This window comes from Lissotriton helveticus, chromosome 3_2 (assembly GCF_964261635.1).
Source record: "Lissotriton helveticus chromosome 3_2, aLisHel1.1, whole genome shotgun sequence".
NCBI classification, from domain to species: domain Eukaryota; kingdom Metazoa; phylum Chordata; class Amphibia; order Caudata; family Salamandridae; genus Lissotriton; species Lissotriton helveticus.
This window is the reverse complement of record NC_136062.1, coordinates 479,429,026-479,453,405: the sequence shown is the minus strand read 5'-3', so window position 1 is coordinate 479,453,405 and position 24,380 is coordinate 479,429,026. Positions and strand designations below refer to the sequence as shown.

The 24,380-nt window shown below is 49.1% G+C and overlaps 1 protein-coding gene across 1 annotated transcript in view; it reads left to right on the top strand.

Annotated features, from left to right (window-relative positions):
- The window catches only part of CHRM4 (cholinergic receptor muscarinic 4), a 409,132-nt gene that overhangs the window by 174,535 nt on the left and 210,217 nt on the right, over positions 1–24,380 (top strand). The gene's annotated exons all lie outside the window — the stretch shown is intronic.

Here is a 24,380-nt window from a genome sequence, read left to right as displayed (position 1 = left end):
TCTATAATAATGCATGTCTGGTAGGGTCAGGGACAGCAGCATCATGTCTATAATAACGCGTGTCAGACAGGGTCAAGGAAGACAACAGCACGTCTATAATAACGCGTGTCTGGCAGGGTCAGGGAAGGGAACACCATGTCTCTATTAACGCGTGTCAGGCATGGTAAGGAAGGCAGCACCGTGTCTATAATAATGCGTGTCAGACAGGGTCAAGGAAGACAGCAGCGTGTCTATAGTAACGCGTGTCTGGCAGGGTCAGGGAAGGCAGCACCGTGTCTATAATAATGCGTATCAGACAGGGTCAAGGAAGACAGCAGCGTGTCTATAGTAACGCGTTTCTGGTAGAGTAATGTAAGGCAGCACCGTGTCTATATTAACGCGTGTCAGACAGGGTCATGTAAGGCAGCACCGTGTCTATATTAACGCGTGTCTGGTAGGGCCATGTAAGGCAGCACCGTGTCTATAATAACGCGTGTCAGACAGGGTCAGGGAAGGCAGCACCGTGTCTATAATAACGCGTTTCTGGTAGGGTCATGTAAGGCAGCACCGTGTCTATAATAACGCGTGTCAGACAGGGTCATGTAAGGCAGCACCGTGTCTATATTAACGCGTGTCTGGTAGGGCCATGTAAGGCAGCACCGTGTCTATAATAACGCGTGTCAGACAGGGTCAGGGAAGGCAGCAGCGTGTCTATAATAACGCGTTTCTGGTAGGGTCATGTAAGGCAGCACCGTGTCTATAATAACGCGTGTCTGGTAGGGTCAGGAAGGCAGCACCGTGTCTATAATAACGCGTGTCTGGTAGGGTTTGGGGAGAGACTGTTCTAGATCTTCTTGCCTGCCGTTCACACCTGCCGTTTGATGGGAAAAAAGCGGTGTTCTTCCTTCCACTGCACTGAAAGAAATGAGCAGAGGCGGCATTTGTTCTCAAGGCTAGCGCGCTCATCAGGAGGCAAACATCACAGGGGAGCCGTGTATCTCTGGGAGCAGAACACAGGGAGCCAGGCTCATAAAGAAAGCAGAAAAGAACAGATGCAGCAGAGGCGGGGGAGGGGTGAGTGCAAAACACAGACAACAGATACAGCAGAGGCAAGGGAGGCATGAGCGCCCCCACACAGAACAGATACAGCAGAGGCAAGGGAGGCATGAGCGCCCCCACACAGAACAGATACAGAAGAGGTGGGGTGGAGCACTCCTCACACAAAACAGATACAGCAGAGACGGGGGAGCGACCCTCACACAGAACAGATACAGCAGAGGTGGGGGAGGGGTGAGTGCAAAGCACACAGAACAGATACAGCAGAGGTGGGGTGGAGCTCCCCTCACACAGATACAGCAGAAGCGGTGGGTGGAGGGTGAGCTCCCCATACACAACAGATACTCTCAGGCAGGAGGTGGAAGTGAGCTCCCCTCACACAGATATAGCAGAGGCGGGCAGAGGGGTGAGCTCCCCTCACACAGATATAGCAGAGGCGGGCAGAGGGGTGAGCACCCCTCACACAGAACAGATTCCAACTGCTTTCACCCGCTTCCAACTGAAAAATTACGCTAATTGGTCGAACTTCAAACTCATGTCGCAAATTGAAGTCTTCAATATAATTGCGAGCTTAAAGCGTACATCACACATTATGGACCCCCTCCCATCCACAATAGTGAAAGAAACCAGGGGGTGACCATAACAATCTCAACAACCTCAGACCTATCTCCAACCTTCCATTCCTCGCTAAAACATTGGAGAAGTGTGTTCTACAACAACTTAACAAAGACATTGATGACTTCAACCTCCTCAACACCTTTCAGTCGGGCTTCAGGAAAGGTTGTAGCACCAAAACAGCGATGGTCAACATTACAGATGATATCCACAGAGCCTTAGATAAAAGTGAAGCCTGTCTCCTCATCCTTATTGACTTATTAGCAGCATTTGACACAGTAAACCATCAAGCTTTACTTGAGACTCTGAAGAGGCGCTCTGGCATTAATGGAACAGTACTAGAACGGTCCACGTCCTTGCTTCAGCACCGTTCGCAACAGATTAAAATCAACTCCTGCCTCTCTGTCAACACGAGTCAAACTTGAAGTCCCGCAAGGATCGATCCTCTCACCATCCCTCTTCAATATCTTCATGGAACCTCTCACAATTATTCTGAAACAAGCAGGGGTTCAATACCACCTATATGCAGATGGCACACAAATATACTACAAAATCAAATCACCCAGGGACGTCCAACACCTCAATGCCACGCTTACCGAGATCCAAACTTGGTTTAACACAAATCACTTAAAACTGAACCAGAATTAATACTGTTCCCTCCGAAAAGTAACCACCGGCCAATTCAAGACTCGGTAAAGTCACTCGGCATTACCCTGGACAAGAACCTGTCAATGAAGGACCACATCAAGAACTCTGCAAAAAAGTGCGCTTTACTCTCTGAAACACCTTAAGAAAATTAAGCCTTTCATTCCTCAAGATGATCTCAAGACAATTGTACAATCCCTAGTCCTTTCTAAACTGGACTGGTCCTTTCTAAACTGGACTATGGGCAAACCATCCTAACATGCTCATCTAGCCCCACTAAGGTCAGTCCCTAACATGGCAGCCGACTCATAACTGATGTAAAAAGATTTGAACACTTCTCACCAGCCCTCAACGCTCTCAACTGGCTTCCCATGGAAGGGAGATGTATTTACAAACTGGCCTGCATCACTCACAAGACCCTTCACACCCAATCCCCAAACTACCTAAACAGCAAACTAGTAGAAGCAGGAAAATCCAGAACTCTTAGAAGCTCCAACTCACTTCTGCTCATCCCTCCGAAACTGAAAAAGAAAACGACCCAGTGTCGGTCCTTCTCTGGTAACGTACCCAGGATGTGGAACGCACCCCCTACTGACCACAGATGCAACCCCTCATTCCCTCGCTTCAAAAAGGACCTGAAACTTCTTCTCCTCAACCAATACTTTACTGACCCAAGTCCACTAACCTAGGCATCAATAACCCAATGGACGCCCCCCTCACTCTGACCTTCAAGAATGGTGATTATCTGACTGTGTTAACCACCTGCATCTTTCTCCCCTCACTGGATACATAAGTATTATCAGCCTGATTCATCAAGCCGAAATCGGCTCGCAAAGGGCCAGATTCTGCGAATCTGGCCCTTTGCGAGCGCTATTTTTGCATTTGGGATTCATCATCCCAAATGCAAAAATCGGTAATAGCGATTTCGCTATTTTGCGAGGAATTACATTTAAGGAATCTCTATTTGAGATTCCTTAAATGCAATTCATCATCCATTTAAGAATTGCGAATTCGCAATTTCGGCCCGCTATTTACCGCGAGGTCAAACCTTGTGGTAAATAGCGAAAACTTAGAAAAATGCTTATAAAAGCATTTTTCTAAGTTGCATGTTGCACACACACATGTCCTTTGGACATGTGTGTGCGCAACACCTGTTTCAATTTGCATTTAAGGGGTGCTACAGGGTGTCCTTTGGACACCCCTGGCACCCTTTAAATCGCTATCTTATTTGCGATTAGCAAATTGCTAATCGCAAATAAGGAATAACTCCCCATTCATTCCTATGGGCCTTTTGGCCCATAGGAATGAATGGGGAGTTATTCCTTATTTGCGATTAGCAATTTGCTAATCGCAAATAAGGAATGTGTAGGAATCGCATTTCTTTATGCAATTTCTACATGAATCCCGTTTTGCAAGTCCTTAATAGCGATTCGTTATGAATCGCTATTAGGGGCTCGCAAAACGGGAGAGTGATGAATCAGGCTGTAAGTCTTTGCCGATTTCTTTATGCATTCTCATGTCCTGCAATGTTTATGCAATTTTTCTTTCCTTTGTGTATGTAAAGCGCTCTGATACCCACGGGTCTAGCTAGCGCTATATAAAACTTTATTAAAAAAAACAGATACAATGCTAGGTGGAGGTGGAGGGGTGCACATGCTTCACACAGAATAGAGACAGCACAAGTGATGGGTGCATGGGTGAGAGCCCCTTGCACAACAGATACTCACAGGCGGGGTAGGAGGGTGAGCGCCCCTTACACAACAGATACTCACAGGTGGGGTGGAGGTGTGAGCTCCCCTTACACAGCAGATACTCACAGGCGGGGTAGGAGGGTGAGCGCCCCTTACACAACAGATACTCACAGGTGGGGTGGAGGTGTGAGCTCCCCTTACACAACAGATACTCACAGGTGGGGTGGAGGTGTGAGCTCCCCTTACACAACAGATACTCACAGGCGGGGTGGAGGGGTGAGCTCCCCTTACACAACAGATACTCACAGGTGGGGTGGAGGTGTGAGCTCCCCTTACACAACAGATACTCACAGGTGGGGTGGAGGGGTGAGCGCCCCTTACACAACAGATACTCACAGGTGGGGTGGAGGGGTGAGAGCCCCTTACACAACAGATACTCACAGGCGGGGTAGGAGGGTGAGCTACCCTTACACAACAGATACTCACAGGTGGGGTTGGAAGGGTGAGCTCCCCTTACACAACAGATACTCACAGGCGGGGTTGGAGGGGTGAGCTCCCCTTACACAACAGATACTCACAGGCGGGGTTGGAGGGGTGAGCTCCTCTTACACAATGGATACTCACAGGCGGGGTAGGAGGGTGAGCTCCCCTTACACAACAGATACTCACAGGTGGGGTTGGAAGGGTGAGCTCCCCTTACACAACAGATACTCACAGGCGGGGTTGGAGGGGTGAGCTCCCCTTACACAACAGATACTCACAGGCGGGGTTGGAGGGGTGAGCTCCTCTTAGACAATGGATACTCACAGGCGGGGTTGGAGGGGAGAGCTCCCCTTACACAACAGATACTCACAAATAGGGTTGGAGGGGTGAGCTCCTCTTACACAACAGATACTCACACGCGGGGTTGGAGGGGAGAGCTCCTCTTACACAATGGATACTCACAGGCGGGGGTTGGAGGGGAGAGCTCCCCTTACACAACAGATACTCACAAATAGAGTTGGAGGGGTGAGCTCCTCTTACACAACAGATACTCACAGGCGGGGTAGGAGGGTGAGCTCCCCTTACACAACAGATACTCACAGGCGGGTTTGGAGGGGTGAGAGCCCCTTACACAACAGATACTCACAGGCGGGTTTGGAGGGGTGAGAGCTCCTTACACAACAGATACTCACAGGCGGGGTAGGAGGGTGAGCTCCCCTTACACAACAGATACTCGCAGGCGGGGTTTGAGGGGTGAGCTCCCCTTACACAACAGATACTCACAGGCGGGGTTTGAGGGGTGAGCTCCCCTTACACAACAGATACTCACAGGCGGGGTTGGAGGGGAGAGCTCCCCTTACACAACAGATACTCACAGGCGGGGTTGGAGGGGAGAGCTCCCCTTACACAACAGATACTCACAGGCGGGGTTTGAGGGGTGAGCTCCCCTTACACAACAGATACTCACAGGCGGGGTTGGAGGGGTGAGAGCCCCTTACACAACAGATACTCACAGGCGGGTTTGGAGGGGTGAGAGCCCCTTACACAACAGATACTCACAGGCGGGGTTTGAGGGGTGAGCTCCCCTTACACAACAGATACTCACAGGCGGGGTTGGAGGGGAGAGCTCCCCTTACACAACAGATACTCACAGGCGGGTTTGGAGGGGTGAGAGCCCCTTACACAACAGATACTCACAGGCGGGTTTGGAGGGGTGAGAGCCCCTTACACAACAGATACTCACAGGCGGGTTTGGAGGGGTGAGAGCCCCTTACACAACAGATACTCACAGGCGGGGTTTGAGGGGTGAGCTCCCCTTACACAACAGATACTCACAGGCGGGGTTGGAAGGGTGAGCTCCCCTTAGACAACAGATACTCACAGGCGGGGTTGGAGGGGAGAGCTCCCCTTACACAACAGATACTCACAGGTGGGGTTGGAAGGGAGAGCTCCCCTTACACAGCAGATACTCACAGGCGGGGTTTGAGGGGTGAGCTCCCCTTAGACAACAGATACTCACAGGCGGGGTTGGAGGGGAGAGCTCCCCTTACACAACAGATACTCACAGGCGGGGTTTGAGGGGTGAGCTCCCCTTACACAACAGATACTCACAGGCGGGGTTGGAGGGGAGAGCTCCTCTTACACAATGGATACTCACAGGCGGGGGTTGGAGGGGAGAGCTCCCCTTACACAACAGATACTCACAAATAGGGTTGGAGGGGTGAGCTCCTCTTACACAACAGATACTCACAGGCGGGGTTGGAGGGGAGAGCGCCCCTTACACAACAGATATTCACAGGCGGGTTTGGAGGGGTGAGCTCCCCTTACACAATAGATACTCACAGGCGGGGTTGGAAGGGTGAGCTCCCCTTACACAACAGATACTCACAGGCGGGGTTGGAGGGGAGAGCTCCTCTTACACAACGGATACTCACAGGCGGGGGTTGGAGGGGAGATCTCCCCTTACACAACAGATACTCACAAATAGGGTTGGGGGGGTGAGCTCCCCTTACACAACAGATACTCACAGGCGGGGTTGGAGGGGTGAGCTCCCCTTACAGAACAGATACTCACAGGCAGGGTTGGAGGGGAGAGCTCCCCTTACACAACAGATACTCACAGGCGGGGTTGGAAGGGTGAGCTCCCCTTATACAACAGACACTCACAGGCGGGGTTGGAGGGGAGAGCTCCTCTTACACAACAGATACTCACAGGCGGGGTTGGAGCGGAGAGCTCCCCTTACACAACAGATATTCACAGGCGGGTTTGGAGGGGTGCGCTCCCCTTACACAATAGATACTCACAGGCGGGGTTGAAAGGGTGAGCTCCACTTACACAACAGATACTAACAGGCGGGGTTGGAGGGGAGAGCTCCTCTTACACAACGGATACTCACAGGCGGGGTTGGAGGGGAGAGCTCCTCTTACACAATGGATACTCACAGGCGGGGGTTGGAGGGGAGATCTCCCCTTACACAACAGATACTCACAAATGGGGTTGGAGGGGAGATCTCCCCTTACACAACAGATACTCACAAATGGGGTTGGAGGGGAGATCTCCCCTTACACAACAGATACTAACAATCGGGGTTGGAGGGGAGATCTCCCCTTACACAACAGATACTCACAAATGGGGTTGGAGGGGAGATCTCCCCTTACACAACAGATACTCACAGGTGGGGTTGGAAGGGTGAGCTCCCCTTACACAACAGATACTCACAAATGGGGTTGGAGGGGAGAGCTCCCCTTACACAACAGATACTCACAAATGGGGTTGGAGGGGAGAGCTCCCCTTACACAACAGATACTAACAATCGGGGTTGGAGGGGTGAGCGCCAAGGGCGTTAAGTGGGGGGGTGGTCTGTGGGGGTCTGAGCCGCCCCAGTTTTTTTTGGGGGGGTGGCTCGAAAGGGAGCTCTATTTTCGGGCCTCAAAGATCAAAGGTATATAGGGTGACCAGACGTCCCGGTTTTTGTTTGGTGTTACTAGTTTGGTGTTACTAGTGTGGGTAACATCTTGATAGTGAAATACTGCCAATTTCATTTTTCACTATTGAAAGGCTATCTTGCCCATAGGATAACATGGGGGATGCTGTGTAACATGTTTACCTCCATATCTTCCCATAACGGGAAAAAATAAAGTTTGGAAATAGCACTTTTAGAAAGTGGCTTTTTTCCTGTTCAACCTTTCTGTGTGCCTCTGCCTGGTTGTGTGTTGACTGTCTGGTTTGTGAGTGACAGGAGCTGGGGGCGGCTCCAGGAGGCTGGCTGAGTCAGCACAAGGCTGAATAGACCCATCTGCATGTAGAGTGGTGGGAGGAGTAGCACCTGGGTCTCAATAGGGCTGTGCCTGCCTGCCATAATGCTGGCTCCACCTCCTGCGGTGCGTCTGATGGCCCTGGCCCACACTCACAAAGGAAGAAGCGGTGCACTGGCAGAGTGCACCCAGAACTGGTTTAGATTGGGTCCAGGACCCCGCGCACAAGAAGAACAACGACTTTTGGGGTATAAAACTAGGACTGGAGCCCCAGTAAAAATAGATTAGGAAACTTTGTGATCAAGAAGGAATCCGTGCTGAGTGTCTCGGAGCTGACCTACAGTTGCTGTGATTGCTGAGGAAGAGGACCAAGGGAGTAATGTAAATCATTTTTACATGTTTTAAAGTGTTTGGTATTTTATGGCTTATTATACTTAATAAATATACCTTTTTGCCTATTTTATTATCCTTTGCTGGATGCGACGTCATGATTTTCTTAAGCACACAATGCTAGTTATCTTGATTTAGACCACGCCCCTACTCGGATAGGCTCCACCCATTTAAGATATTTGCCACTCCCCTTTTAGAGCACCACCAGTTTTTTTTCCCACTTAAAGCCCTGTGAGCACCCCTCGCATAGAACAGAAACAGCAGCAGCTCAGGCCATGCCAACCCCCTCCCTCGGCTCAGGGGCCTCTCCTCCAGCTCACGCCATGTCACCGCCCCCGGGCCCCCCTTGGCTCCAGGGCCCCTCTTCCAGCTCCTTCCCCAGCGCCTCAAGATCACAGCGCTAGGCAGGCAAGGTTACACGGGTCCGCTCTCCTCTCACTTGTAATAATTCTAATTATGCTCTTAAAATAGCAGCCGCTCCCCGAAGGCCCGGACTCTCGAGGTTGGCGCTGAGACGAGCGAGCATTGTGAGGAGGTAATGGCGGACCTGGGGTAATGATAAGGCGAGAGGCGGTAATCAGGACATATTACAATTACTAAATGAGGAGTCATCCGGGACCCGTGAGGGATGGGCGCGCGGCGGCCGGGGTGGACGGGTGATGGCAGGAGAGCATGTCTGGGGCCCACTACAAGGCAGGCCGGAGGAGGGATGAGGGCCCGAGGTAGAGCTTGTGATGAGTATCCGCCCCTCCCCCACCAGACTCAAAGCGGCCCCAGGTGAGTTTAAAGGAATTAAAGGAAAGACTGGGGAGAAAACAAAGGGGCCTATCATCAAGCCCCAGCAATAATTATCGCTGAGCGCGCTTAGCGCGCTTAGCGCGCTTTAAATTATTGGCGGCTATCGCTGAAATATATCACCAAGCTAGTGCTGTGTCATGAAGGCTTAGCGCTATGGCGATAAATATTCCAGCGATAGCGGGGTTTTCCATGGGACATCGCTGTTTACTTGGCTCACATTTACATGGTCCCTTTGTTTAACATCGTGGTCCTGTGACTTGCTGCCTGGATCCTAGGCTGCTTTCTATGGCTCCTCGCCTGACCTGGCTATGGCTTCTTGGCTCATTGTTCCATGGTCCCTTGGTTTGATTCATCATGGTCCTGTGGCTGGCCACCTGGACCCCTAGCTGGCTTCCATATGGTACCTCGCCTGACTTGGCTATGGCTTCTTGGCTCATGGTTCCATGGTCCCTTGGTTTGATTCATCGTGGTCCTGTGACTTGCTGCCTGGGTCCTAGGCTGGCTTTCTATGGCTCCTCGCCTGACCTGGCTATGGCTTCTTGGCTCATTGTTCCATGGTCCCTTGGTTTGATTCATCGTGGTCCTGTGACTGGCCGCCTGGACCCCTGACTGGCTTCCTTATGGTACCTCGCCTGACTTGGCTATGGCTTCTTGGCTTATGGTTCCATGGTCCCTTGGTTTGATTCATCGTGGCTCTCTGGCTGGCCGCCTGGACCCCTGGCTGGCTTCCCCATGGTACCTCGCCTGACCTGGCTATGGCTTCTTGACTCATGGTTCCATGGTCCCTTGGTTTGATTCATCGTGGTCCTGTGGCTGGCCTCCTGGACCCCTGGCTGGCTTTCTATGGCACCTCGCCTGACTTGTCTATGGCCACGTGTCTCTCTTGCCATGGTCCCTTGCTTTGATTCATCGTGGTCCTGTGACTGGCCGCCTGGACCCCTGACTGGCTTCCTTATGGTACCTCGCCTGACTTGGCTATGGCTTCTTGGCTTATGGTTCCATGGTCCCTTGGTTTGATTCATCGTGGCTCTCTGGCTGGCCGCCTGGACCCCTGGCTGGCTTCCCCATGGTACCTCGCCTGACCTGGCTATGGCTTCTTGACTCATGGTTCCATGGTCCCTTGGTTTGATTCATCGTGGTCCTGTGGCTGGCCTCCTGGACCCCTGGCTGGCTTTCTATGGCACCTCGCCTGACTTGTCTATGGCCACGTGTCTCTCTTGCCATGGTCCCTTGCTTTGATTCATCGTGGTCCTGTGACTGGCCGCCTGGACCCCTGACTGACTTCCTTATGGTACCTCGCCTGACTTGGCTATGGCTTCTTGGCTTATGGTTCCATGGTCCCTTGGTTTGATTCATCGTGGCTCTCTGGCTGGCCGCCTGGACCCCTGGCTGGCTTTCTATGGCACCTCGCCTGACTTGTCTATGGCCACGTGTCTCACTTGCCATGGTCCCTTGGTTTGATTCATCGTGGTCCTGTGGCTTGCCGCCTGAACCCCTGGCTGGCTTTCTATGGTACCTCGACTGACTTCTCTATGGCTTCTTGGCTCATGGTTCCATGGCCCCTTGGTTTGATTCATCGTGGTCCTGTGGCTGGCCGCCTGGACCCCTGGCTGGCTTCCCTATGGCACCTCGCCTGACTTGGCTATGGCTACGTGTCTCTCTTGCCATGGTCCCTTGGTTTGATTCATCGTGGTCCTGTGACGGGCTCCTGGGTCCTAGGTTGGCTTTCTATGGCGCCTCGCCTGACCTGGCTATGGCTTCTTGGCTCATGGTTCCATGGTCCCTTGGTTTGATTCATCGTGGTCCTGTGACGGGCCACCTGGGTCCTAGGCTGGCTTTCTATGGCACCTCGCCTGACCTGGCTATGGCTTCTTGGCTCATGGTTCCATGGTCCCTTGGTTTGATTCATCGTGGTCCTGTGGCTTGCCGCCTGGGTCCTAGGCTGGCTTTCTATGGTACCTCGCCTGACGTGGCTATGGCTTCTTGGCTCATGGTTCCATGGTCCCTTGGTTTGATTCATCGTGGTCCTGTGACGGGCTGCCTGGGTCCTAGGTTGTCTTTCTATGGCGCCTCGCCTGACCTGGCTATGGCTTCTTGGCTCATGGTTCCATGGTCCCTTGGTTTGATTCATCGTGGTCCTGTGACGGGCCACCTGGGTCCTAGGCTGGCTTTCTATGGCACCTCGCCTGACCTGGCTATGGCTTCTTGGCTCATGGTTCCATGGTCCCTTGGTTTGATTCATCGTTGTCCTGTGGTATATAAATAAATAATACCGGATCTATTTTTGAATGAATGAATGAATAACAGATAGCTCAATAAAATAAGAGTCAAGATTCGAGGTAGTAGGAGTTTCTGCAGGTTTATTACAGCATAAGGACAGGATCAGGACAACCTGCATAGAACAGAGGTGACAGGGCCCAGCAGGACAACTGAGGCCCAGCAGCTGCCGGGGCTTGATCTGGGATGAGCGCGCTAGCTTTTAATAACAAAACACAGGCATATATACATAGCGCGAACACATAGCATTACATTGCAGTAGGCGTAGCAGTGGGTGGAGCAGAAGGCGTGACGCGTAGCAGTCGCGAAAGATAACAGAAAAAGTAGGTGTAACGGGGAGTATACATAGACATGTGATGCAAACGTAACAGAATATGTCATGAATGGGCGGAATCATTGGAGGGGGCTACCTAAGGAGCCGGGACCTCTAACCTAATGGTGCGCGTAAACTGGCAATGACGTATCACTAGGAGAAGCTGGGGGCTATGAACTCTGTGCTAGGAGCAGAGACTAGAGTCTGGAGGGTCGGAGCGACATGTACCTAAACCCTATCTGGTATCTGATGTTTTGGGAACATGTTGATATAAACTAGAAGTCATGAGGGGAAAAGCTAACTTGATTCTAAGACTGGACCATGCATTATTCTACATGTAGTGCGTGATGAAGAATATTAAATGACCATTTAAATACAGTATTTCTCTAACGTGGAGACGAGAAGGCTAGACAATGACGGAAACTATTGATGCAGTTCAGTAGCTTAGGAATGCAGAGAAGGAGGACTGAACTGATAACTGGAACTATAACATACTTTTGGCAGACTCAGAGGCAGAGCCAGGCTGCACCGGGCACTGCGAGGCAGGAAGTAAGTGAAGGGTCGAGGATACAGGTGGGGGCTGTATCGCTCCTCAGCGAGGCTTTCAGGAGACAGGAGCTGAATCTGATGTCCGGGCCCTGTTGAGGCCTGGAAACGGGGACTTTATAATGGAATAACGTGCACACTGAGAAACGTGGCAACGTAACTTTACATAGGCCTGATATTCGTAGTATTCACGAGGACTGGAAACTAACATACTAAAGGTGGACACAACTGGAATTGCGTCATTAATCGGACATGGGGAATAACATATGCATATTAGTCATGCACACATAACATATGATGGATGAGGCGTAGGGACACAGAACATGGCAAAATTTACTTTTCCACATTCCCTCCTTGTCACTACGTTTCCATCAGGAAACATCAATTTTCATGATACCATCTATCATTTCATACAGTACCATTTGCTCGTCTCGAATTGTCTTGGAACGGGATTTAGAACGGGGCTTGGGACTAGGAATACAAGAGGTAGCACACATGCTGCAAATCGCAGGGCCACATTGTATACAGAGGCAGCAGCTAAATATGATCGCTACTGCAATACCTAAAAAGGACAGGACTTTCCATCCCCATGCGGAAATTATATTCCAGAACCAACCGGACCATGTCCAGGTGCCTGGATCTTGGTGTAACAGATGGGCAATTTTATGGAGTCTGGTTATAGCTGAATAGACAGACGGCGCGTTATTTGGAATGAAAATGCAGCAACTAGATCCGATGACTCTACAGGCCCCGCCCCTATCGGCCAGTATGACGTCAAGGACGAGACGATTTTGCAAAACGACAAATCTCATAGCAGATTGTTCTTCGGTTAAGTTACCTAGAGCAGAGGCAGTCTCATTTACTACAGCTTCAAGGGTTCTTGTTAACCTACGGATCAGTTTACTATTCTGGACAGGTCCTACAAAGAAGAAGAAACCTTTATTGAAATCTGTATACTGTTCTAGAGTAGTTTCAGTATAATCGACAATTGGGGACTCCCTTCTATGTCTAATGTGTACTAGATGTGTGTTTCTGTGATAATCAGATGGGGCTAGGAAAACAGGTGGCAGTAGGAAGGCAATGTAACAGGTTCCCTCCCAATCGAGGGGCAGACGAACATATGCAGTTTGACCACAAATAAAATAAGAATGACGTGAAGCTTTGAAAACAGATTTCCCACTGTCACTATACTGGATAACAGTAGTACATTCACTATGACCTACATGTATGGAACCATAACTACGGACACATAATTCGCCTTTGACAGGTAGTACTGAAATAGCAGGTAAGTCTGGAGTAGTATCAGACTGAACATTCAGGACCATGAAATTCGACGAATAATTACCTAAATTATACACTTCATTTTCTAGATCTAAACCTGTTCTGTGGGGGAGACCTTTCTTGTCTGGAAAACATGTACTGTTAAGAAAAGACATATCTGTTGCGGATGACGTTAACGTGGACCATGCTCCACATGAACCATTATGAGAAAATGGATAAGGAAAGAGTGGCAGAACTCCCTTCGGTGTCTGGAAAGGGGGGAGTCGACCACACACCCAACAATTAGTGGCATTGCTGGTCTGGTGTGAATAATGTAACATACGGATAAATGAGTTGTTGCGCATAGCGAGGCGGTAAGAATATTCGTGAGGAGGCAGATCACTAAACGTGTGCTCTACTGTAGCATTAGCAGACATATTTACATGAGGAACTGGAAAATACAGATAGAACGCATAGCTGATGCAGGAAATCATAATGCTGATGAATAATATGAAACTTAGAAAAACGATACATCTGATTGAACTTTGACTGACTCTCTCACTATGGGGGTCTATTTTATACATGTCAGAAACAATCTAACCGTTTCACCTAGGGGAGGACTTATACAATCAAACTGACTGACTTATTTTGCTAGACCTAAGCTTTAACTTATACTCCTGTTGCGGAGTTTTCTCTAACAAGGGAGGGGTTGTAGTAATGTCTTTTGCGGGACAGTCCTTTAAAACAATGTTTTGGCAGTCTTTAGAATCTTGGGAATCCTTGGAAATGTTCTTGGAGACTGGTTTCAATCCATTGAAAAGTTTTACATGAGAAAGATGGACCCACCCCTTCCTGCCTTCCAACTTGACGGCAGTACGGGTGGTCAAGAGGACCTGACGTGGCTCCTTCCAACGAGGCTCCAACGGACTTGATCTGTCAAAATTTCGGACCATCACAAGGGAACCTGGAACGATTTCATGCGGTGCCACCTCGGTATTGTCTGGAAATGCGGCGGCAACCTGTGAACGACATGAGTTGAGGGCAGACATCAAGGAAGCTAGGTAATCTGTCAGCATATTACATGAAACATCGGTAATACTTCGGGGTCTAGGAGTACCCCACATGTTAGGGGGGCGGCCGAATACGACCTCATACGGGGACAGACCTGATCTGGAATGTGCGACCATGCGCATATAAAACAAAGCGACTGGCAGAGCTACTAGCCAGTCCACACCTTTTTCTTTACAAACTTTGGCAATACGGATTTTCAGGGTCTGATTATGTCTCTCGACTAGACCGGCTGCTTCAGGATGGCGTACACAATGAAACTTCCACTGGTACCCTAACAAAAGGGAAACGTGTTTCATTAACTCTGAGGAGAATGGCTGACCGTTATCAGAATATACGACTCTAGGGAGTCCGTATCTAGGGAAGAATTCACGAACCAACTGCTTGGCAGTGGTCGCGGCTGTGTAATCTGGGACTGGATATGCTTCTGTCCACCTGGACAAAGCGCATACGACTACAAGGACATACTTGAAACCTCGACATCGCTCCATCTGAATATAATCCATCTGGAGGACCTCAAAAGGGTGGTCAGGGGGCTGGAAACCACCTTGTTCCACCGGGACACTTTTACCTGGATTAAACTGACAACATATCATACAGGTACGGACTTTCTGTTTGGCTGCAGCTCGTAAATGCTTATTGAACCAAATATTCTGGATACTGTCTAACATAGCTTTTTCTCCTAAATGTGCTGGACTATGTGCGGTATTGATAATGACTTGAACCATAGAATCGGGGAGAAACCATGTGGCTCTACCCTTCGTTAACCATCCTTGATCTGTCTGGACCCCTCCTTGTTCAGACCATTTCTTGATTTCATTGGGAGTAGCATGTAACTGGATATCTATGACATCTTGTGTAGGGTCCTTAACTGTCATGCATGTAATCGGATCTGGAGTATGTGTCATATTAACTGGAATGTCTGGAGTCTGTGCTGTAAGCTTGGCTGTGCGGTCTGCTAGATCATTACCTTGGGAAATAATGTCAGTAACTTTCGTATGTGCTTTGCATTTCATGATAGCAATAGATGTCGGTAAATGTATGGCATCTAACAGGGCTTGAATAAGGAGACCATGCTGAATCTTGGTTCCATGAGAAGTCATAAAACCTCTCTCCTGCCAGAGCACTCCGAAGTCGTGTACAACTCCGAATGCGTAACGTGAATCTGTGTAAACATTAACTTTCAAGTTCTTGGCGTGTATACAGGCTTGTGTCAGAGCAACTAGCTCTGCTGCTTGAGCGGACAGGGTGTCAATACGGTGTGTCTCAATAACTTCGGTGTCAGTAGTTACTGCATACGCGGCGACTAGTTCTCCTGTACTAGTTCTCATACATGAACCATCCACATAAAGTGTCAGGTCGGGATCTGGTAACGGAATATCTGTCAGGTCTTGTCTTGGCTTTGTCGTAATATTAACTACTTCCACACAGTCATGTGGGTCAGGATTTGAACTAACTGATGGTAACAGTGTAGCAGGATTCAGGACGTTGCAGCGTCTAATTTCTATGTGTGGCTGGAACAGTGTCAATTCATAACCTGTTAAACGTGCAATTGTCAAGTGCTGTGTTTGTGTTCGGTTTAAAAGAACTTCTACTGAATGTGGGACTTGTACTGTCAGGGAGTGTCCTAAAACTATGGAATCACTTTGTCTGATAGCTAGAGCTGTGGCTGCAACTGACTTGAGGCACGCAGGCAACGCCTGGGCGACTGGATCTAATGTGCTCGAAAAATAAGCACAGGGCTTGTATTGTCCTGCTTGATCTTGTGTAAGAACAGATAATGCTGTACCTTCACGTTCAGTAACGAAAAGTGTAAAAGGCTTACTGTAGTTCGGTGTAGCTAGAACTGGAGCTTGACATAGGGCTTTCTTTAACTCGTTGAAACTAAGTGTGTGTTCAGATGTCCAAGGGAGGACAGTCGATACGGCTGCCTCCTGTGTCGTTAGCTGTATCAGTGGCTTGGCTAGAAATGCATACTGGGGAATCCATTGTCTACAATAAGAAGTAAGGCCGATAAAGGCACGTACCTCCTTCTGGGTTCTGGGCTGGGGAAGACTCGCTATTAACTGGATACGGTCGGGTGTCAACTGCCTACCCCTCTTGGACAGCAAGTGTCCTAAGTATACCACTTGCTGGACACAGAATTGAAGCTTCGAAGGTGACACCTTGTGCCCCATCTCGGCTAGAAAATACAGAACTGTAAGGGATGCTCGCTCGCAAGCACGTTCAGAACGGGCTGTGATCAGGAGATCATCGACATACTGGAGCAGGGCAGTGTCAGTTGGCATGTGAATGTTGTCTAGTTGTCTCTTAAGTGCTTGACTGTAAATACTAGGGCTTTCTGTGAAACCTTGAGGAGCGCGTGTAAACATATAGCTCCTTCCATTTAAACAAAATCCGAAAAGAAACTGGCTGTCTGGATGAATTGGGACACTAAAAAATGCATTCTTGAGGTCTATGACAGTGAAGAACGTGGCTTCGGAATCAATAGCTGTTAATAGGGAAGAGATGTCTGGGACAACTGGGTACTGCGGAATAATACATTTGTTAAGCTCTCGTAAATCAATCACTAATCGATATACTGGGGGTGCATTTGGATCAGTACGTTTCATGACTGGAATGATCGGAGAATTACATACATTGGAGTCAGTTTCTACAACTACTCCTTGAGCCATGAGCTCGTCAATAATTTTGGATAAGGCTGCTACAGCCTCAGGTGGCAATCTGTACTGTCTGATTCGTGGTAACACTACACCTGGCTTGAGAGTCACACGATGGGGTGTGATTTGCATGTAACCTACATCAGTTGGACCTTGCGCCCATAAGTGCTGTGGAACATTAGACAATCTCGAATCAAAATCTCGTAATACATAGTGACCCTTGAAGTCACGTAGGAACAGACGTATTCCCTCTGGGGAACAGCAAATAACTGCACCTAACTCTTTCAGTGTCTTAATGCCTAATAGGTTTTCTGGACATGACTTAGTAAGTAACAGATCAGTAGTGCGGGACAATGGACCTACTTCTAGAGTAACTGGTTTTGATATCTCGTTAACGATGGGTTTTCCTGAAAATCCAAGGGAAACATTTCTTGAGCCTGAGAGCGGAGCCCCTGGAACTTCGGCATGACTAATTGTGGTCCTACTTGCCCCTGTATCGATCAAAAACTTTCTGTCTTTCCCTAATACTTGACTGTGAACATAGGGACCTTCTTGATCTACAGGTATCTCGATGAGAGGCAAGCCTACCTCCCTCTCTAGGCTGTTTCATGAATATGGCTGGTACTCTGGATACTCGGACTGTGCATACTGGTACATCTGCGATGTAACGTGCTGTGTTGCAGCAATAGGCTGCGGTGCGGGAACTGTCTGTTGTGCATTCTGTGGCTGAGGAATCTGTGAAACTTGTTCTTGTCTAAGCGGACGTGGTCTTTCTTTAGTCTTACCAGTAGCTATATTATGTTTCAGAACTGCACACTCGTTTATAAAATGACCTGGCTGTTTACAATAATTGCAGTTCCCTTTAACGGGAGCTGCAGGATGACTGACTTGATTCGGACCCCTCTTCTGACTGTCTTGAGGAACAGATTGTGCAACCAGCACTTTCATTTTCGTGTCTTTCATACGTTTTCTCTCGTGTTCTTGCTCTTCCCTGATTCTATTCTGGTGATACTGAAGCATCTGGAGCATCTGGGACGGAGTATTTGCTTGCCAGGTGCTTTCGACTTTCAAAACTCGATTTTTAATTTGTGGACTTGAATTCTCGACTAATTTAGTAACGAAAAGGTGAGGGTATGACTCACTACTTGTCTTGAGACCACTGTTAATACTGAAACATTTTTCAAACCTAGAATAAAAATCACTAATATCTTCATCTTGTTTCTGTTTACAGGCTGAGATTGCATCCCAGTCTTCTTTTCTTGTTGTCAATAATCTGGGTAAAACTTGTATTAATAATTCTGGTAACTCTTTACATTTATCTCCAAGACCGGTACCTGGTACTCGTGCCTTGTCTTCAGCTTCTAGAGCTGCCCAATCTATCTTTTTCTCTCCCACCTCCCATTCTTTTTCCTTTAACTTTTCATACACCCCTGCGGGCAACAGAACCTTTAACATTTTAATGATATCTGGGTAAGTGTATTCTCCCATACGGAGCATGTCTTTTAATTCTCTATGGAACCCTGCTGGATCTTTGTCATGACAGGGAATTAATTTCTTCATTTCAAGAAGTTCCATCTTTGAAATCGGAGTGTATACAAACACTCGTTGCATTACGCCACCCGCCCCTTGGACTGGGTGGACTTCTCGTAACGGATTCTGTCTGTCTATGTAGAATGATTTGCTTTCTGGGGGTGAGACATGAACAAAATGCGGGTTCAGGAACGTTCTATATTTGTGGCGCTGTTCTAGAATGACACTAATTAAATCGGTACCTAGACCTCTCCATTTATACTGGAGTAACTCGTTCAGGATATCGTGTAACGGGCCTGGATCAGAGTGTTGACCCTCATACAGAGTAATGAGGTACTGGATCATATACATACCCACCAGTCGTTGCTCGGCTGGGGGCAGTTTCAGAAACATTTGTGCCACTATTTCGTCTGGAAAAGTGGTAGAATCAGTAATCCATCGGACTGCTGATCGGGCTAGTTCTTGTTCATGCATGGTACTTAACTCACTGTAACCGACTCGTGATTTCAAAATGTGATCGGTAGCTTGAAATACTTGTTCTAGAGAACCTTGTTCTGGTGCTAGATGAAAAATAGACTTGGGTTCTAGGCGTAAATGGCGATCTGGAAATCTAGATTTTCCTACATACGCTATTCTGGCGGAATTCTCGTCTTCCTCTTCAGGATCAGAGATACTTTCTTTCTCGCTTACTTGTGCTGCTTTACGTTGTTCGTGTATCTTTATTATCTCTTTACGGATTTTCTTGTACATACTCTCCATAGCACCGACGGTCTTGTGCTTACCCTCGGCTATATTATCACTCCACCTTGTCAGGATTCTCATTTCGGCGGAATCTTTAGACGGGTAATCTTGTTCTCTTATTAGACAATTGATCAGGAACTTTAATATCATGAGCTGGATCTCGGCTTTCCTTTGAGACATAGTCTCGCTAATACTTTCTGGATCATCCCCTGTACGGATGAAACGATATATTCTGTCTAGATCTTCTTTCATATTCGGTAAGGTGACTAGATACTCGGCCACCTTTCTTACGCGGAATGAATATAAAAACATATTATCCTCGCCTGGGACTGGATCATAGCAACATTCGGCCAGGGATTTTCTTATTTCTGCTACAGACTGGTACCTAGGCGTACGCTGTAATGCTTGTGCATGTAATTCGGCTAACGTTAAACGCTTGTGTGGCGGCGGGGTTTGAGGAGGACCTCCTCCTGCGGCCCCTAAACTGGAGTCGTCTACTGAGGCTCTACGTCCTGGCAGAGTGGGAAATGGAAATGTAGGCTGGACTTGTATGACGGGCTGGACCGGGGGTACCGTAACAGGTACTCCGGTGTCTGGAAGAGCGGGAAGTGCCTGATTTACAGGGACTGACGGAGCGCGAACAGCATTTGCATATTCTGGGACTGTGTCGTCCAAGTAGGACGAAATAAAAGTATCAGCTGCGGTCTGTTTGTGACGTAACTTAGTCGGAACTAATGGTGGCGGGAAATTACTGGATGCCTCTGGGGTCGCTTTTGGCAAACCTTCGGCAAGAAGAGGATACATACCCTTAATAAGGGCATGCCTCTGTCTGTCTGACTGTTCGGCTTTGACTTGTTCACCTATCTCGATTAATTCTCTTTCTTGGGCTCGTTCCTGGGATTCTCTACTTAACTCCGACTTTCTGACTTCCTTTTCAGTTCTTTTATGAGCTTCTTTACGCCATAACTCGATGGCATCTTTCTGTGACTGTCTGGCTTTCTTTTTCCATAATGCTTCTTCTACTCGCATGATACATTTGGCATCCCATGTACCCGATACGGGCCATCTATACTTTTCTTCTAACTGTTTGGTATACTCTACCCATAAATCTAGATACAATATGGCGCTTATGCCATGTTTCTGATACATAAAGTGACCTGGACTGTCCCTAGGCGGAACAGGAACTGCTGCTTCCAGCAGACCCTTTCTAGTTTTTAACTGACGTAGTTTGGAAAATATAGGCATGACTGAACTGTAATCTAGACACAATACAATACACAATAAAAACACGAAATCACATCACACTCATACCACAACATTAAAATACATAAAGAACATTATAAATAACAGTTCGAACAGAATATTACCTGAAATACTGAGAACAGAAATACAAGAATTTTCTCGAGAACGGAACAGACTAGAATTACTGGATGCACTGCTATAACAGTACGGAACATACCGGTCCCATAAAGGGACGCATCAAGACCCGTATCCACCTAGGTGAACACTTCGTTTGCGAGTCTGGGTACCACCAACCCACGGACCAGGAGTCAATTTAGATTGGTCCTGTCTAGATACTACCCCAGCAATGGTACTCACCGGGCAGCACGGAACGGAAGGCCTTGGACTGGACTGGACTGCTACGACGACGGACTTCGGACTTCGGACTTCAGTTACGGGTGGGCCTCCGGATACCTCGGACCTTGGACTCTCGGCTTGGGCTCTGGTCGGGACTCGCCGCGTTCCTCCACCGTCTCGTTCGGATGCTGGACCGCCTCCTCCGTCTCCTCCGTGGGCCTGAGGGATACTTGGAGCAGAAATATCTGCCAGTGCACGGTATGGTTCCGTCACGACTGCAGAGGATCAGGGGGTCGGCGTGGCTTCACCGACGCGTGGGGAAAGGGCAAGTCCCTATTCGGGCGCCATTATGTGGTATATAAATAAATAATACCGGATCTATTTTTGAATGAATGAATGAATAACAGATAGCTCAATAAAATAAGAGTCAAGATTCGAGGTAGTAGGAGTTTCTGCAGGTTTATTACAGCATAAGGACAGGATCAGGACAACCTGCATAGAACAGAGGTGACAGGGCCCAGCAGGACAACTGAGGCCCAGCAGCTGCCGGGGCTTGATCTGGGATGAGCGCGCAAGCTTTTAATAACAAAACACAGGCATATATACATAGCGCGAACACATAGCATTACATTGCAGTAGGCGTAGCAGTGGGTGGAGCAGAAGGCGTGACGCGTAGCAGTCGCGAAAGATAACAGAAAAAGTAGGTGTAACGGGGAGTATACATAGACATGTGATGCAAACGTAACAGAATATGTCATGAATGGGCGGAATCATTGGAGGGGGCTACCTAAGGAGCCGGGACCTCTAACCTAATGGTACGCGTAAACTGGCAATGACGTATCACTAGGAGAAGCTGGGGGCTATGAACTCTGTGCTAGGAGCAGAGACTAGAGTCTGGAGGGTCGGAGCGACATGTACCTAAACCCTATCTGGTATCTGATGTTTTGGGAACATGTTGATATAAACTAGAAGTCATGAGGGGAAAAGCTAACTTGATTCTAAGACTGGACCATGCATTATTCTACATGTAGTGCGTGATGAAGAATATTAAATGACCATTTAAATACAGTATTTCTCTAACGTGGAGACGAGAAGGCTAGACAATGACGGAAACTATTGATGCAGTTCAGTAGCTTAGGAATGCAGAGAAGGAGGACTGAACTGATAACTGGAACTATAACATACTTTTGGCAGACTCAGAGGCAGAGCCAGGCTGCACCGGGCACTGCGAGGCAGGAAGTAAGTGAAGGGTCGAGGATACAGGGGGCTGTATCGCTCCTCAGCGAGGCTTTCAGGAGACAGGAGCTGAATCTGATGTCCGGGCCCTGTTGAGGCCTGGAAACGGGGACTTTATAATGGAATAACGTGCACACTGAGAAACGTGGCAACGTAACTTTACATAGGCCTGATATTCGTAGTATTCACGAGGACTGGAAACTAACATACTAAAGGTGGACACAACTGGAATTGCGTCATTAATCGGACATGGGGAATAACATATGCATATTAGTCATGCACACATAACATATGATGGATGAGGCGTAGGGACACAGAACATGGCAAAATTTACTTTTCCACAGTCCTGTGGCTTGCCGCCTGGGTCCTAGGCTGGCTTTCTATGGTACCTCGCCTGACGTGGCTATGGCTTCTTGGCTCATGGTTCCATGGTCCCTTGGTTTGATTCATCGTGGTCCTGTGACGGGCTGCCTGGGTCCTAGGTTGTCTTTCTATGGCGCCTCGCCTGACCTGGCTATGGCTTCTTGGCTCATGGTTCCATGGTCCCTTGGTTTGATTCATCGTGGTCCTGTGACGGGCCACCTGGGTCCTAGGCTGGCTTTCTATGGCACCTCGCCTGACCTGGCTATGGCTTCTTGGCTCATGGTTCCATGGTCCCTTGGTTTGATTCATCGTTGTCCTGTGGCTTGCCGCCTGGGTCCTAGGCTGGCTTTCTATGGTACCTCGCCTGACGTGGCTATGGCTTCTTGGCTCATGGTTCCATGGTCCCTTGGTTTGATTCATCGTGGTCCTGTGACGGGCTGCCTGGGTCCTAGGTTGTCTTTCTATGGCGCCTCGCCTGACCTGGCTATGGCTTCTTGGCTCATGGTTCCATGGTCCCTTGGTTTGATTCATCCTGGTCCTGTGACGGGCCACCTGGGTCCTAGGCTGGCTTTCTATGGCACCTCGCCTGACCTGGCTATGGCTTCTTGGCTCATGGTTCCATGGTCCCTTGGTTTGATTCATCGTGGTCCTGTGGCTTGCCGCCTGGGTCCTAGGCTGGCTTCTATGGTACCTCGCCTGACGTGGCTATGGCTTCTTGGCTCATGGTTCCATGGTCCCTTGGTTTGATTCATCGTGGTCCTGTGGCATGCCGCCTGCACCCCTGGCTGGCTCTCTATGGTACCCCGCCTGACTTGCCTATGGTTACTTGGCTCACTTTCCATGGCCCCTTGGTACTCTATGCGGTGACTCCTTCATTCATGTGGTCTTGTCCCATAGGGTCCCTTTTGCATGTTCTCTTTTGGTACCCTGGCCACTTGACTTGCTTCTTTGGGGTATGTGGTTCACGTCACTAGCCCCAGGCTCTCTTACCTGTGTCCTCTTGGCACACTTTATCCGCAGCCACTTCTCTGGCTCGTGCACAGTCCCTCCTCCTTGTGCCGGTCCGTCTCTATGGTTATCCTCCCCACGTTCCTGTAACTTGCATCATGGAGGCTTAGCTCGTGCCACTGTGGTCACTTGGCTTCCTTCCTCCTGTCCAAGTCACTTCCGTTGTGGATCCTAGACCTACTTTCCCATAGTCCCTTTGTTCACTCTGATGTGGCCCCTGGCGGCACTTTGCCATGGCCATTTGGATCACCTTGGCATGGTATCTTTGTTTGTGTACTGCTCATCTCTGTTGCCTCTTATCTCGCTCCATTATAACTGTGTGACTTGCATCATAGGCCCGTGGCTCATTTCACGTGGACCCGTGGCTTGTGGTGGCTCGGCCCTGCCTGGGGTGAGACATCTCTGGTGATTGTGGCTCATTTCACTTTGGCCCACAGATTGCTTTGACGCTGGCCCTCTCGCGTCTGCGGCCTCTGGGGCATCTCCTTAGCTCTTGGCTTGTTTCACTTTGGCCCTTGGAATGCTTTGACACGGGCCCTCCTTTGGCGCGAGACATCTCGATGGCTCTTGGCACTCTCTGTGGTACCTTGGCACATTTCTCTATGGCCCCTGTCTTGCGTTGGCATGGCCCCGCCTTGTGTCAGGGCCCTCGCCATGGAGCCTTGGCACCCTTCGCTGTGGCCCTTGTCTTGCGTTGGCACGGCCCCTCCTTGTGTCTGGGCCCTCTCCATGGTACCTTGACACACTTCGCTGTGGCCCCTGTCTTGCGTTGGCACGGCCCCTCCTTGTGTCTGGGCCCTCTCCATGGTACCTTGACACACTTCGCTGTGGCCCCTGTCTTGCGTTGGCATGGCCCCTCCTTGCACCTGGACCCTCTCCAAGCCACCTT